Source organism: Ochlerotatus camptorhynchus, unplaced genomic scaffold (assembly GCF_037179485.1).
Source record: "Ochlerotatus camptorhynchus isolate MF236.1 unplaced genomic scaffold, CSIRO-AGI_Acam_v1.1 ptg000022l, whole genome shotgun sequence".
NCBI lineage: Eukaryota > Metazoa > Arthropoda > Insecta > Diptera > Culicidae > Ochlerotatus > Ochlerotatus camptorhynchus.
In genome coordinates this window covers 6,096,213-6,113,627 of record NW_027040514.1, presented here as the reverse complement: position 1 = coordinate 6,113,627, position 17,415 = coordinate 6,096,213, and the positions used below count along the sequence as shown (strand labels likewise).

The 17,415-nt window shown below is 39.1% G+C and overlaps 1 protein-coding gene, 3 non-coding genes and 1 pseudogene across 7 annotated transcripts in view; 3 read left to right on the top strand and 2 right to left on the bottom strand.

Moving 5' to 3' along the window:
* cora (coracle) overlaps positions 1-17,415 on the bottom strand; it is a 149,106-nt gene that overhangs the window by 92,275 nt on the left and 39,416 nt on the right. The window lies entirely within an intron of this gene.
* On the top strand, positions 102-208 carry LOC135706211 (U6 spliceosomal RNA). The gene has a single exon (XR_010518155.1). It is a non-coding gene; the product is annotated as a U6 spliceosomal RNA (small nuclear RNA).
* LOC135704826 (rab proteins geranylgeranyltransferase component A-like) overlaps positions 3,795-17,415 on the top strand; it is a 57,650-nt pseudogene continuing 44,029 nt past the window's right edge.
* On the bottom strand, positions 10,601-10,707 carry LOC135706202 (U6 spliceosomal RNA). The gene has a single exon (XR_010518154.1). It is a non-coding gene; the product is annotated as a U6 spliceosomal RNA (small nuclear RNA).
* Positions 11,654-11,760, top strand: LOC135706191 (U6 spliceosomal RNA). Its single transcript, XR_010518153.1, has one exon. It is a non-coding gene; the product is annotated as a U6 spliceosomal RNA (small nuclear RNA).

The following is a 17,415-nucleotide window of genomic DNA, read 5'->3' as shown; positions in this document are numbered from 1 at the left end:
ACTTTTATGTTTCGAATTGGAAACCGGTTGCTGTTCCATCCATCGCTAGAACTGTTTCGGTTGTGGCAGAGTATATAGGCAAATGAAAGTGGTCGGATATTGTCTATGCTTCGGCAAGACATATACTAAAATTGGAACGATACAGAGAAGATTAGCATGGCCCCTGCGCAAGGATGACACGCAAATTCGTGAAGCGTTCCACATTTTTTTATTAAGAGTCTACTCATATTTTTAAATGCCCGAAATACATTTCGCTAAACTATATCATATTAGCTACTTTGACTTCAGCACGAATTTTTGTCGAGAAGAAAGCATATAACATCTTGTAGAGTGTTGAACGGCAACAACGATCTTTTGTCCAGTAAGCAAAAGCAGTCACCACTAGGCCACCGAGCGTTAACATCACAACAAATGATTACGACGATTGTTCAAAACCCGGAAACATGAAGATATTCATATGAAATGACGTTCCCGAATACAGTCAACAATTAAAGTGAACGCAGCGACGCTCAGAGAATGTTTATGAGCATTAAAAGAGAATTATAAGCAGAATTTAAGGAAATAGATTCAAGGAAATTCCGAGAAAAATACCAAAGGAATCATATTCTGAGATTAATTTTTAAAAAGTGGAGCAAAATTAAAACGAAATATCTTAGGAAATTTCCAAGAAAATTCTAAGGGATTTCTGAGGAGATTTCCAAATGATTTATGGGGTGAGTTTTGACTAGAAGATTGAAAATAGAATAAGATTAAATAGAAAGTTCAAAGGCATATGAATATTCACGTTTGATGATGATGATGGTTCCACCGCTTACCCCTAAAAAGGTTTGACCTGGGCAATTTATCTTTAAGATAATTAAGTATAACATTTCCAACCAGATTAGCAAACAAAAACGAACTGGTTACAGTTACAGACAGTGACATTGATCATATTTCGTCGAGTAGATGTGATTTGATATGTCGCTTCATATGGTTACGAGAAATATCAAATTTGACCATGTGGAACCACTAACCAGAATATGCAGAACTGGTCCTACGGAGACTATATCGTTTCATGGTTGTTGTTTTGAGTGTCATTGGTCATATTTTGCCGAGTATATGTGATTTAATATGCGTCTAGCATCAAAGTACAAGAAGTGAATCTATTACATCTGAAAATCATACACATTATTTTATTCTGCAAGCGCTGTAATCTAGATGAGTCTAGATGAGGAGAGATGATTGATTTGTATAGCTGTATTTTATTGGTAATAGTTAAATCGTTTTTCAACCAACATAGAATTCCATAATTCTTGGCAATTTTCTTGATGACATTGTCAATGTGAGAGTTGAACTTAAGTTTGTCATCAATAATCACGCTAAGATATTTAATCTCCCGAATGCGATCAAAACGCCCCCATCAATTACACAACAGAGACGTTCTCATTTACTCGATTCCGCGAAATTACCATGAATTTAGTTTTACTTATATTCAATCTCAATTGCTTATACTTCAACCACTTGCTTAAAGAATTCAAATCTACATTCAAGTGCAAAACGACATCATTTAAATACTTGGCTGTAATGAATAACACAGTATCATCTGCAAAAAGAATTGTCACAAAATCGTAAAACACTTCACAAGTCATTAATATACATAATAAATAAAAGGGGCCCTAATACACTTTCCTGGGACACTCCAAGGTTATTCCTCACGGAACTTGAAACAGCATCATTCAAAACAGTCCGTTGAGTTCTTTCACACAAATAGCTTTCAAACCAGTTTTATGTAGTAACACGAGTGATTGATCGTAGCAAATAGAAATTGTTTCAAAAGCGCGTTTTAAATCCAAAAAACAGCAACAATCGTATTTTTACGCTGCAAGTTATCTTTCCACTTCGCTAATACCAAATTCAAAGGGGTTTCACAAGATTGTCTTCCCGATATCCCGATTGTTTTGGTATCAACAAACTATTACTATTTAGATACTCTAACACCTGGCCTTTCACAACAAGTTCTGAAATTTTCTCTAATGTGTGCAACATGTTGATGGGACGAAACTTATCGGCTTTAATCGTTCCAGCAACTTTTTGAATAGGAGTCACCAAGGATTCCTTCCAATTTGTGGCACATGCCCAGTTTGCAATGATTCGTTAATAACGTCCAACAAGATGTGGCCAATGACATAAAACCAATCCTCAATAACTCTAGCATTAACATTATCACGGCATAGGTACGGTATTACCAAGCCGAAGGCGGTGGGTTCGATTCCCATCGAGTTCGGCCGAGGAAATCTTTCGGATTGAACATTTTCTCGACTTTCCTGGAATAGAATAGGACAGCTAGAACGCAGGCACATAAGCTGTACACACAAATGTTAACAAAACCACACTGCTGTATCACTTCAAACAAATTCCGGGAAACCAGTATGTGACTGACTGCGAAAGACAAGTTCGATGTTTTTTTAGAGTCCCCAGGAAACAGCAAGTGTCGAAGTTCCCCAAGAAATTTATGATTTGGCAGGCTATTTGTTCGCTTGAGCTTGAGCTTGATTGACCGCCCACGGTTGCTACTCTGTTACTGCCGGATCAGCTGTAATTACACAGAGAACCAATAGACGATGCTTGGGACTAGCAATCATCCTCAATGTGTAAAAACTGGTGATCTTAAATTAGGCAATACCAGTGCCGGCCGCACCCGAACACAGGTCATGAAAGGAATGGGAAGGATTGTGTTGACATGACACTCGCTTTGATGGAAGTCGAGAACACCTCTGCACTTCCACGAGGAATCACTGGGATGTTGGATAAGAGGGTTGGGTTTGCAGCAGGGTTCGTTTTGGTAAACGATAAGCTGAATTGATGTCCTAACGATCATATAACGCGAAGGAGCTTGGGGCTAAACCCACGGTCTTCTGCTCAGTAAGCAAAAACGTTTGCCACTAGGCAGACGAGCACCTTTTTAATCACCGAGTTTCTGTTATTACCATGTAGTCAATTAACAAATAAAACGATTGACGAATCTTGAATGTGGATGGGCCTGAGATAAGACTCATGATGTTCTTCTCAGTAAGCAAAAACGGTTGCTCTAAGGCCACCGAGCCCCTCATATCACATAATACCGTTGCTCAAATTTGTGTATCCATTCAAACCCGGAACCAACGACAACAACGAGTTTCGCAAAATACACGATACACAAGCGATTTTACCATAAATCTCTTTGATATGTAAGGACCTGGGACCGCAGGCCACTGTAACCGACGATCTTTCAAATCCGAAAACTAAAAACTACGAAAAAGTACTTAGGCCTTCATTAAGTTCCAATTTCACGCGACGTTCAATGACAGGGTCGTATCCAGGATTACATCAGAAAAATCCAAATCTGGCCAACGCCCACCTAAACCTGTTCTAATCCACCTGAAATGACTAACGAATGGAAAACTTTGACTACCCAGCCATGCAATAGTCTCATTCCGTGCCTTATGGCAACTTGATGATTCTATTGCGCTCACCCAGGGGAGACTTGGTCCTGTACCCAATGCTTAACTTATCTCCATTCCACTCAGCTACTCGCAATTTCTTGTGATATAGTGGGCGGAATATTATTATATGAGACAATTCAATGCAGACGTCTTTCCAAATTTGGCAGATCGACAGGTAATCGGTGAGTTACCACGATAGTTGCTATTCAACAACTCGACAACGTCCCATCGTCAACGCCTGCTATGAGAATTTCCCATAGCAGACGCCAACGAAATGACGTCAACGAGCTATCGACCAACTACCCTGGTTATCGCCTGGTACCTTATAGCACGATGCTAGGAGACGAACCGGAAGAATCGATGAGCTACCTCTCCCCCGATTTGGCAGACGATTTGTTCGTGCGAAAAACGGAGCAAGCCCTTCGTAACAACTACAACCGTAAATGGCCAAATCTACATGAATGAGTGCTTGAAGAAACGACTGCTTCCATTTCTGGAATCATATTTTCCTACAATATTTTGGACGGATCTAGCCTCCCACTCCAAGAACGTTCTGAAGTGGTACAAGAGGAATGAAGTCAATTTCGTACCGAAAGATCTCAATCCCCCGGATCACACCGGAGTTACAGCCGATCGAAAGATACTGGTCTGTAATGAAGCAAGAATTCCGTAAGCATCCTAAAGTTGTCACTACGGAGCAGGAAATATTGAAATCATGGTTGGAAGCAGAAAACAATGTCGATTCGACCGTTGTACAAAACCTTAAGGGTGGAATTATGAAGAAAGTTCGGGCATTTGGATTTGGTGTAGAAATAGAGTGAAAGAAAGATACGTAAACCAAGCTGTTTTTATAATATTACATTCCCTGAAAATTTCATGACAATCGGTTGAGAGACTTATTCATGGTGAGTACTTCTAAGTGATGCAATTTAACTGTGGACACCCTTTAAGTCCCCTGGTTAGGTTAGGTTAGGTTAGGTTATCTTTATTATTAGGGAATCCAGAAGGGGTCCCCCCTAGTGACAGAGTTGGAAATAGCGGTGGGGAACCAGAAGGGACCCCCTAGTTATAGAGTTAATTAGGTGGGGTATCCAGAAGGAAACCACTAATTAAGAAGAGTGGACAGTCCAGAAGAGACCTCCCTAGTAACAGAGTTGGCTGTCGATGTGCTGTCGTAGTTAGTAGATGTTCCTGGTTTGGTGCATTTGGTCGGCTAATTGTTATGGTGGTGTATTCAGAGTCCGTTATAAGGGTTGGTCCTGGTTCGATGCAGTGGGTCGGTTATGGTTGGTTCTTGTCAGTGAGTTAGGTCAGATGTTCTAATATATGATGACGTGCTTGATGAAACATATAACAGCTGCTTCGGTTGAAGGGTCATTGGCCAAGGCGTTTCTAATGTTCGTCGGGATGCCATAAAGATCCCTAATTCCCTGGAAACCTGGGCAATTCACTAAGAGGTGCTCTACCGTCATCGTTGTGTTGCAAATATCACAGTGTTTTCGGAACGAAGTCGCACTTCCCATATTATGGGTCGTCCGAGTATGTTCTGAGTGGAGACGAGAAAGAATCAGTAGTTGGTCATGACGGTTTGGGGAATCTTGTCACTTGGTGGTTTCCCCTTTGTTTTTACGGAGGAACGGTTCCCTTTTGCTGGCCAACTCTTGAGCCCAAGCATTCCGAAGTTTGAACTTCATCCAAGTCTTGATATTAGGTCCTTAAACGATTTTAGTAGCGAGCCTTCCAGATCGGCCCGTAGCCGCAAGATGGTCTGCTTCACAATTCCCCCGGATGTCGCAATGCCCGGGGATCCATAGGAAGGTAGTGTTCGACGGGACGTACATAGTACTGGCGTGGAAGATTGCCGCACTTTCCGTAGAGAACACATATAACTGGCCCAGGAGTCGGAAGAAAAAACTGGCAGCGGGATCTGCAATTCCAAGGCCGACCCAAGGTCTTAGAGCCATCCGTATATCTGTGGTGGTGGTTGGAGTATTTCGCACGAAGCAGTTCAGTCACGTATGCGTGCATTTCTCGCGAGTTGTTACCAGCCTGGAATCGTCTAGCAACCGAGAGGTCAACGTGAAGGCTTGGTTCTGCCCATCCTCTGGTTCCGGTCCATTGTAGTCTCGACAATGGGGGGAGCTCCTGATGGGCCTTAAGTCCCCTGTCCTAGGGGCCAGGCTTCCCCCTAGAATTACCTAGTCTCCACGCAGAATTTTTTGTGATTTGTTAATTTTTACCCCCAACAAACAAAGATGTTTTTAATGTCCAATTTACAGACTACTTTTCTTAACCTTTACGTACCTGACCCTCGACACCCACAATTCAAATTGCTACCAATACGTCACCGTTCGATCTAATGCGGGTTAAACACTTCGGGATCTCTAACATTAACATTGAAGGCCTAATAGAATAGAAAAATTTAAATACTTTTGAAACATAGAAAACATGTTATGATGCTGGACATATGATTTTTTATCTAAAATTTGGACATGGCATTTTTTTTTATTCCAGATTACAAGTCCAGAAAAAATACAATACAATCTAATGGACTTAGAAAAGAACTCAAGATTCTGCGACATGATTTTTTTTTTCTCGATAAGTTCGATAGGTTGAGATTCGGGAGCAATTTGAGAGTTCTGTTTTTGAGGTGCTCTGTCGGTGTCCTGGACGATATGTCTTGGATACAAGCTCTTACTTTAACTCTTTAGTTAACTTTTTTATCAGTCATTTGTGGTCCTGAAAGGACCGATGGGTTGGAAGCTTGGAAACCAGTTTAGAGCAATGCTATGGATTTTTTTCCTCGATGTTCTTGGATATGATAGCGGTGCGGAAATGATATCTGTGTTAGGGAAAACACATCAATCACATAATCTGAACATACCAGACGTTACCTACGTTTCTACTTTTTATGCCCCTTCTATTAAGAGAATTCGGCAAGATTTTTTTTGGCATAATTCTCTTAATAGGAGGGGCTTAAAATTTGCATTAAAAGCCATAAAGATAGGTACCGTCTGGCATGTTCAGGCTTGGTATCAATATTCGGCGACTGTGTTAGGGAAACCACTTCTCCCATCACGGAAATGCCTCGTGATAAAATTACGCATTTTCGTGCTCAAAACGACCGGAATTTTTGGGGGGGAGGTAGCTCATCGATTCTTCCGGTTCGCCTCCTAGCATCGTGCTATAAGGTACCAGGCGATAACCAGGGTAGTTGATCGATAGCTCGATGACATCATTTCGTTGGCGTCTGCAATGGGAAATTCTCATAGCAGGCGTTGACGATGGGACGTTGCGAGTTGTTGAATAGCAACTATCGTGGTAACTCACCGATTACCTGTCGATCTGCCAAATTTGGAAAGACGTCTGCATTGAATTGTCTCATATAATAATATTCCGCCCACTATATCACAAGAAATTGCGAGTAGCTGAGTGGAATGGAGATAAGTTAAGCATTGGGTACAGGACCAAGTCTCCCCTGGGTGGTGCCAAAAGATGAGCGCAATAGAATCATCAAGTTGCCATTAGGCACGGAATGAGACTATTGCATGGCTGGGTAGTCAAAGTCTTCCATTCGTTAGTCATTTCAGGTGGATTAGAACAGGTTTGGATTTTTCAGATATAAGATACATTCATACCATTGGCATTTGGTATTTGAGATAAAGACAGAGACAGGATGCGGAGGGCCCGCTTAGGGGGAGCGTAACCCATGTTATGGCTTCCATTTATTAAATAGTTCAGATAGGCTGGAAATGATAGGTTCATGGTGAGAAAATGTACCATATGGTGCCCGTTCACTGATCATTGCAAAGTTGATGATTTCCTATAGTGACACATATCACCTTCTTAATGCTTCAGTATGCCTCAAACGATTAATTCTTAGTTGTTAATAGAACTTCCTTAATGAAATCGGCTGCTTCATGCAGACTGAGCAATTCTGATTATAGTGTCAGATTTGTTCTGTATACAGAGGAACTGGGAGGGCTTATTAGAAACTTATCACCAATAAAATAATGATCTTCTAGTAAATTTTGCATTTAATTTTATTAATATTTTATTTTATTTAAGCATATTATTTTTGTTACAGTCAATTTGCATTAGCATATGATACAAGAGATTTAATATTACTTGCTCGTTTTCGCGTAAAATAATCAATATTTATCTTACTTGTAATTACCTTTGAAAGGTTTTTTTTATGTTTTTTTTTTGTGATCTGAAAATTTACCCAGTTTGGTTAGAAGTTTCGAAGCTAACGCATGTCCACAGGCCTAATAGAAAGATAGGCAGAACAAGTGTATCATTAAGAATGGTTGCATGCAGGGTTGCTTCCACTCACTTGCTATAGATGAGTGATTTTCGGAGCTTTGAATTCGTTAGATGTTGTAATGGAGATTTGTGCTGTTGGATGCGGGTGGAGATTGGAGGGCGGGTGTTTGATGCATAGAGCCTGTCAATTTCGCTTTCAGAGTGTCGCAGTCAGCGGTTTTATGATTCGTGAGCGCTCGCGATTCGTAGAATCGTTGATTGTGACTGCTAGTGGATTTGACGGGTTTTGTGTTTCGGACGCTTGTTTTTGGCCTTTTCTTGTGTCTAACATGTGCAGAGTATCATTATAACGTCTACTGGTTTTGAGATTCCTGGTGGCGTGAAATATATTTGTGAGAATATCTTTTTGAGATTTTAACAGTCACGTTTTGTTTGTAGTTTATATTTTATTTATTCATGTAATTATCGTAAATAATAGTTATTCAATAATAGATAGTTCATCCATATATTCGTACTTTGACGCGAAGCGCTGTGGATTATGAGATGCTCGATGACCCTGGAGGGATCGATTTTGCTTACTGAGCAGAAAATCATAGATTTAACCCCAAGCTCTTCAACAGCACAATAAATCGCCACCATCATGTGTATATTTGATATTAAACATTAACCTTGGAAACTATTTGCATATCAAGCGAAAACGTAGTCCTGTATTGTCGCGAAGCGTTATGGTTCTGAGATGCTCGATGACCCTGGAGGGATCGTTTTTGCTTACTGAGCAGAAAATTATGGGTTTAATCCCAAGCTCTCCGTCATGACTCTTAAAATTCATTATCACTAAACAAAATTAATATGTTCTTTCGATAGCCGGCTATCGAGAGATTAAATAAACAACAAATAAACAATACATACTTTTGGTTGCATCGCCAACTTGAGGTGAATCCTAACCGAATACCCTACCCAACCCTCCAACTCCGTAGCACTTATGAGGGTGTCGCTAAGTCGGTGGCCTCTCGTTAAGTAAGTACTACATCAACATTTCCTTCCCTATCCCTAGTTATGGTAAAGATGGGCGTGGCCGGGAATAGCGACAGTCATGCTTCTGTTACTCTTGTTTAGATTGGAACCAATGTTTACTCCTCAGCATTATTCCTGAAAGTAGTCTAACTGAGAATTTCAGAAGAGACGTGAGTGTCGCTAGTATCCAATCTACGAAGTATATCATAACAACGCTAACGCTAACGCAAAACGACCGGAATTTTTGGCTTTTTGGCTCGAGATAAATAGTAAAAATAAAGCAAAAATTGTTTGAATTTCTTTGATAAATTTTTCCCATCGCGAGATGTTTGCGATCATCATCCATATAAATTCGTAAATCTGTGTTATATCTCAATCAATCGGTGATAATTTTCAGTATTATTGCAACAGTTACACATTCGTGCAATTTGAAAATTGATAAAGTGTTTATTCTAGCAGATTCGTAGATGACATTCCAATCGATTGACGTGTTTAGAATTCATATCCATCCGCTATTGACAGAATTATAAGTGGTCAAATCCTTTTTTTTCCGCTTTTCGGTGCGGTCGATTTTGGTTTTTTGAAATCCCACCCCCAATATGTTACCGAAAAACGTAATCATACTTTTTAGTGACTGACCTGAAAATAGTGACCTAGTCACTAAAAAGTGACCTGCTACGAGCCTTGTAAGTTCCGTTAAAATTTCGGGTTTACTAATTGGGATCGGTGTTTGAGCATTGTTAACCGGCCCTCAAACTGGGTCACTTGATCATTGTCAGCAGCCTCTCGATTTGGAGAGTGTCGCTTAAGTTGCTGTTTGCAAAGAGCTTAAAACGTTCGTTATAACACAATATACAAATTCATTGGTTGGCATAGAAAGTTCAAAATAAATAACTATGTATCTGGAAGTGAAGTGTATCTAGAATACTAAGTGGAGACCCGTCAAAACGCTCGCTACAGAAGCGTAACAAAGCCCAGAAGACGAATTCTGAAAAAAATCCCATTTGTGCAATCGCATATCGAGATATCTTTCTCAGAGGAAACGAAAACAGAACCGGATGACCAGTTCCGAGCGGATAGAAGCCTCTTTTTTACGATATCGAATCAAGCTTTTCCCCCTCGTATTTTCCACCTTTTTGCTTCCAAGAGACATTCTGCATTTTATATAGATAAATAAAGGCGAGGGCCACTGTGTGTGTGCGTCTTCACGGCGACCTACACGGGAATAACAGGTGTGCTCTCACCTCAAATGTCGGATATTTAATCGATGTAATGAATGTTTAAACAACTTGTATTTTACGAGAACCTTCTTCTCCGTGAAAGTGGGACCACGTTAAATCCCTAGGGTTTTGTTTCTTGGGATGCGTGTATACGTGAATTTGAGCGGTGGAAAAAAGAACTGTTCCTACGTGATGATTGTGCACAATGGAAAAATGATGATATTATTCTCAAATAAATTGGTAAAGTATAAGTCTTAGCCGTTCGCACGAATTATTTTCCCACTGTGCATTATGATTAATTTCATGAGTTCCGAAAATGACGTCTCTCATATGTTAAAAAGAAAATAGTTCAAAATACTAACAACAACCTCTGTCGGAGGAATATTTGTGAACTCACTAATGGTCGATGTCGCATATTTGTTTCCACGAGTAACACCTGTTCTAAGAATTTTTTTTCCGTGGAATTTTAAACCGTTACATAGACTGACCAGTCGAATGTTTTGTTTTGACGAGTCCTACGACAGGAGCGATAATTTGAGCCTTGTCTTACGTAGACGTAGAACATTAATCATCATAAGAATTTACGCCACATAAAAAAATAGTGAAGGACAAGTGTGTAGCATTTCTCTAAAAGCTAAAAAAAATGTGGAACGCTTCACGATTTTGCGTGTCATCCTTGCGCAGGGGCCATGCTAATCTTCTCTGTATCGTTCCAATTTTAGTATATGTCTTGCCGAAGCTAAGACAAAGTCTGTCCAAATGCACCTCTCTTATATAGGAAGTTTTTAATTAAATTGATTCTAGCGATGCATATGAATCACTCAGTCTCCGTCAGGTACAACCGTTCCAATAAGTCAATAACAACCGGCTTTTCCCCATGTTTGCCAATTAAGCTAACATTCAAATTGGATTCCGGCCAAAGTAGATGCACTGCATGGAAAAACTACACAGTATAATCTCCAATCAGCCGGCAGCTAGATTTTCCAGACTTCCCCTCTAGTCACAAGAACGGCGACAACGACAATGTGCATAATACCCGAGCAAATCAAATTTGTCTGGCAGCTCCAATTAGACTCGTTAAAATTTAAATCACTTCCACCAACTAGCATCCAGCGGGGTGTCGTCTCTGCTGGGGTTTTTCTCGTTGTTACTTTGAACGCCATTCTGCATTATATTTTCTCCAACCATCGTTAAATCCCATACAATTTGTTTCAATTTTTGTTACTCGCCTCATCTCAGGGGGTTTGGGCAATATAGTCTTAACGCCTCCGAAAGATAAGGAGGAATCGCTTTCCTCGTCTCGTAAGCTGATCACCACCATCATCATCATCACCATAAGCACAGGCAGTTGCGAAAAACGATCAGCACACAAGCGGTGATACTTTTCCCTGGCATATTTTTTCCGGTTGACTAGGGTTGATTTCCTACCTATCCACCTTTGCTTCACGTGAAGAAGAGGGGAAGGGATATGTTAAAATATTAAAACGTGTCATGTTCGTTACACGCGAGGTTTACTTCCATTACAGCAAACGCAAAATTTCTCTCGATTCTCGGAAAGTCTAATTGCAGAGGTATGAATATCGTCTTATAAGACACAATACTACCCCTCTAGGGACCTTTTTCAATCCATCAATCGCTAGAACCATTCCGTTTCTTTCGAACTATATAAGCATATCAACGTACCTGGGAATTGTCTTCGCTTCGGCAAGACATATACTAAAATTGGAACGATACAGAGAAGATTAGCATGGCCCCTGCGCAAGGATGACACGCAAAATCGTGAAGCGTTCCACATTTTTTTGGTACCTTCAAAACAGGGTAGAATACCGTTGATGTTGCACTAGGACTACGATTTGGTAAAAAATAATTAAAATCCTTAAATCGATACAGATTGGTTGTAAAATTGGGTTGGACGGCTCCGTAAAACTAACGCGATAGAGCCTCTAAATAAACGAGCTAGAAAACTAGATTGGTAATTAAAATTATAATTGCTTAGCAATAGTTCTAATGGTTGTGGAATTGATAATTTGTTCAAAGTTTTTGGTGAAAATCTTAGACTGATGCAAAGTTTGAAATTTTCGCTCCAAAATGCGCAATCGGTTCCAAATCGGGTCTCGATTAGCCTCCCAAAATTTGAACTCATTTGGTATGGACATCCAATCTAAAGTTAGGTACTCTATTCTGAAATCTGTGAAAGGGAATCTAGTATCATTTAGAATAAAACTTCCAATGTAACATTTATTGATTATGTCATTGAGACAAAAGGTTTGGGCCAAGTCAGTTGCTGACTAAATGAGATCAAATTTTGGGAGGCTAATCAAGACCCAATTTGGAACCATTGGATCACTGTGTAGTGAAAATTTCAAATTTTGCATCAGTCTACTGTACACTGATGAACCGATAGGGGATCCCTAACACGGACTACAATTGCAGATACCAAAACACGAACAGAGACTTAAATTCAATCATTGAACAAATTTCATATGTGACTGCAACAGCAAATGGGTGGAGTATCATGCGTTATTTCGTTCTAATTCCTCAATTTGGTGAAACATTGAACCATGTCTGATCAGAAATGTTATTTCTAGGACATCGTTGCTTGCTATTTCCAGAATTCACACAAGCACAACATCAGCACCTCTTATTATGAGAAAAACTAAAATACATACATTCGTGACGGTCTTCGACAACAGTCATATGACATTTTGAGTTTGGTACTGTAATTTGATAGCTTGTTTTGCAAGTGTCGGATGCACAGGCAGTCGATTATGTGACCGCTTACAAGACTGGCGGCAACAGCTCGAAGTGAATAATTATTTGCTTAAACTTGAGAGCTCCACTGGATCAGAGGTGCCAGGTATTTTGAGAAAAAATCTTCAACGAGATGGAATAAATGTCATCAGCCGCTTTTGATCAAGTTGGAGTGCTGTGGGGGAAGGATTTCTGTATATGATGTCATTATCAATAATCCTTAAAGCAGAAAAGATGGATACAGAGAGAATGCTAATACAGTTTCTTAATAATTTTTCAGATATTTTTTAGATTTCGGAAGTTCAAGCATATTGAAACATTTTATAATTTTACGTATCTACAATGTAAATTGTTTATGTGCGCGATCTAAGCTTTGTCTCTGATTTCGATGTCTGTGAACACTACTGGGATAAATACGTGTCATGAACACAACTTTTGCAAACAGAAGGAATACAGTTTGAAATTGTTTTCGACCTTTTGAAATTGAATTAATTGAGATCCGGAACAAATTTTTAAAATTTCATTGATTAAAGAATCTTCATGACTGTGATATTCAATGCAATTTTGAAAAGCATTAGTTAGATTTCTAAGATTCTAAAAAAAAATATAGGGCTGATGAAAATGTTCAATTCTTGTACAAGATTATTCAAGGGGCTTGAAGAAATTTTCAAGATTCTGGAACGAAGATTGAAAGATTGAAATGTTTTCCTAGATCCCAAAACAAATATCAATAAAATGGATCTTAGGAAATATTCAAGGTTCATGGGCTTGAAGAAAATACTCATGATTCTGGAATTTCTTGGCATTACCTTGGGAATTTCTGAAGCATTTCGAAGCAAAGTTAAAGGGATTTCTAAGGGAGTTCTGACTGGAATTCCACTTTAGGTTTGAGGAGAACTTCAAGCGAAGTCTGTGGAATGCTTCGAAGGTTAATGCTCAGGAAATTTTAAAGGGAGTTCTGAGATGAATTCCTCGGTAGTTCTGAGAAGTATTCAAATGAGAAGAGTTTCAATTTAATTCTAAGTAGAATTCCAAAATGAAAAGAAAGTTCAACAGATTATTCAAACACAATTACTAAGCAAATGTGAGAATAATTCTAATTAATTTTTGAGTAGAATTTCAACGGGAGATCCAAACATGATTCCACCAGAAAAGAGGAAATTGGAATATTGGCTAGGAATTGTGAGGAGAATTGTGAGGTGAATTTTAAGGCGAATGTGAAAAGAATCCAGAAGATAATTTGAAGGGAATTCTGGTTACAATTTCAGGAGAATTATTCGATAATATAATTCGATTGAGTTTCTTAGGATACATCCAAAATTACTTAAGGGTGCATTCCAAAGGAATTCTTAAGAGAGCCTAAAAATAATTCCATGGAGTATTCAAATGCAATTCCTATGAGAATTTCATGGAAACTAAAAGTGAAATTCCATTAGAATTCTGAAGAATATTTTGAGGAATTCCTGAGCAGATATAAAAAGTAATTTAAGGAATAGGGCCTTAGATCTAATTTTGGGCCTACTAAGCACAACTGCCTTTTGCCTCTATTTATCGAGCGGATTTTTCTTCCACAAAATTGAATGTTTTCACTGCAGATGACTTCTAAATGTATTTACCTTTCCGTACGGACCGTAAGATTTGCTAAAGTCGAACACTGCTTCTTGACCCCAAATTCGGCTTACGGATTCTAAATTAGTATAATCGAAATATCGAACATTGAAAAAAAAAAAATAAAAATTTCAAAATTGAATTATTGGACTAAACAAATCCAGGTCTCTAATTAGGACTTTGAATTAATTTCATGGAATTCAGCAAAACAAATCTGAACTGGGGTTAGGAAAAAATATTTAAATTTAAAAAAGTACGTCTTAGCCTTTCTTAAATCTCAAACTAAAACACAAATCAAAAGTGGTTCAAAAGTTATGAATTTTTGAAAAAAAAAACGATTTTTTAAATCTTGACTTTAAGAAAATCAAGATTCTGGATCCAGAAAAATGTCAAGATCCTTAATTTAAGAACGCTGAATTTGGGGGCCGCAAATATGGTACGGTATTATAAAGCCGGCGGCCCTGGGCTTTGAGTATTATTGTACTAGCTTCATAATATACAAATCCAAGGAAAAACTTCCCTGAGAAACAAGAAGAGATTTTTGGAGAAAATTTATATGAAATCCTAAGAAAATCACGGAAGAAGAAATATACAGCAAGAGTAAAAAAAAACCCGGAAAAAGACAGCAGACAGTTCTAGACGAAAGCAGGCAATTCTGGAGAAAGTCGGTAGAGACTTCCGGTAGAAGTCAGAAAAAAAAAACAATCGGGTGAAGTGTGAACCAATTTCCAGAGGAAGTCGAACGCAACTTCTGGGAGAACACGAAAGAAACTTCCAGGAGAAGTAAGAAGAGGAAAACTTCTGGAGAAAGTCATAAGAATCTTCCGGTGGAGCCGGGAAGTGATTCCGAGGGTTGTCGAAAGAATCTTCCGGAAGGAAGTCAGACGGACTTCTAAGAGATGTCAGGAGAAACATTCGGAGAAAATCGGAATGACAGAAAATTCAGCCGAATCTTTAAAGAAACTTCCGGAAGAAGACGGAAGAGTTTTTCATGAGAAGTTAGAAGGCATTTGCGGGAGCAGTTGGGACAAAACTTTCAGGCGAAAACTTGAAGGACTGCTCGAAAAAATTCCAGATATCAGAATGAGACACTTCCCGATAACACAAAATTGGAAGAATTTTCCAGGCGAAGTCAGAAGAAACTACCGGGAGAAGCTGGAATAAATTTTCGATAGCAGTCGGAAGAAACATTCGAGGGGAACTTTTCAGGGGATGTCGAAATATTGAAATTAAGTGCTTGAAACTATTTAATACTTCCAGAACCTGGCTTCTAGAAAAGCCAAGAAAACTTCCGGGCAGAATACAATTCCAGACGAAAGCAGAAAGTCGGAAGAGACTTCTGGTAGAAATCAGAAGAAAAATAAACTATCGGGAGAAGTCGGAATAAATTTCCAGAGGAAGCCGAACGAAACTTCTGAGAGAACTCGAAGAAACTTCCAGGAGAAGTTAGAGTAGGAAGTCATAAAAATCTTCCGATGGAACCAGCAAGTGTTTCCGAGGGCAATCGAAAGAATATTCCCGAAGGAAATCGGAAAAAAAATTGGAAGACACTTCTGGGTAAAGCCTGATGGACTTCTAAGGGATGTCAGGAGAACCATTCGGAGAAAATCGCAGATCTCAGAAAATTCACGCGAAAGTTAAAAGAAACTTCCGGGAGAAGACGGAGACTCTCCCGGAGTTTCTTTTAGGCTTCGCCTAAATTTTATGCGATCTTGCGATTCTTCCCGAATGGTTCTCCTGACATCCCTTATAAGTCCTTCTGGTTTTACCCAGAAGTGTCTTTCAACTTTTTCCTAATTTCCTTCGGGAAGATTCCTTCGACCGGGTGAAGTGAGAAGGCATTTTCGGGGGCAGTCACAAAGAAAAACTTTCGGGAGAAGCTTGAAGGACTTCTCGAAGACATTCAGGATTCGGGATTGAAGATCCAAAGGTAGTAGGAAGAACTGGTCGCGGAACATAGGAGAAACCGGTGGAAGTCGAAAGAGTTTAGCAAAGGAAATCGGTCGATACTTCCGGGAGAGTTCGGAATAAACTTCCAGGGAAGTCAGAAGACTTCTCCAGAAAAAAACTAGAAAGGCTTGTATCACAAACATCCGGGGGAAATCGATAAAAAGAAACTTACGGGACACGTTGGAATACATTTAGTGGGAAGAAACATTTGGGCGGGAATTTGGGGCGGACTTTCAAAATATTACAATTAAATACTTAAAACTATTTAATGCTTCTAGATCCTGGGTGGTCACTGTTCCGATTTCCACGAATTTCCAGGAAGAATCATCAGCTGTTTCCCGATTTGCGGGTAGCTAAAAATGGTCGGTAAATAGATACACTTTCGCTAATTCTCGCAAAAAATTCATAGATTTATCTCCAACTTTACATTTCCAGATCTTTTAAAATTACGTGGAAAATTCCTCTAACTTCCCTTAGTATACCGTTCAGATTTACTTTAGAATACTTCTCAATTTCAAGAATTTCACCTCTGAATCGCCCTGCCCAGAACTCATCTAAAAAATCCTCGGAATTCTTCTCAGAATTCTCTAAGAATGCTCACACAAAATCCTTGAATTCTTGACGGAATTTACTTCAAACTAACCCTGAATTCTCTTGGAATTCTTTCCAAGATTTCATAAGAGTTTTGCCCGGACTTATTTCAGTTGTCTTCAGAATTCCCTAGAGTTGCTTACGGAAATTCGTTGCAATTCTCCTTAAATTTTACATGAAAAAGTAGCACAAGTCTTATTATCAGAATTTCCTTAGAACTCGTTTTCTTTGGAATCTTCTTCAGAATGCCCTTCAAAATATTTTCACAACTCCCTTAGAATTCTAGTCTAATCTAATCTAACACCAAAAGTATCCTGGAAAATATGGAAATACCTCCATAATGTTTGTCTATTTCTTGACATCGAAGAGCAGGCATGGAAAATCATTTACATTCATTTCGTGCATTCATTTACATTCATTTGCTCCTAACTTTTTTCATCAACAGAATTCCGCGAAATGATGTATGGAGCTTTTGTAGGTTTTGTTAGTAGCTACAACTTTTGTTAAAAATTAAAATCTGTAAATCTTATGCATGACGAACCAGAGCGAACAGA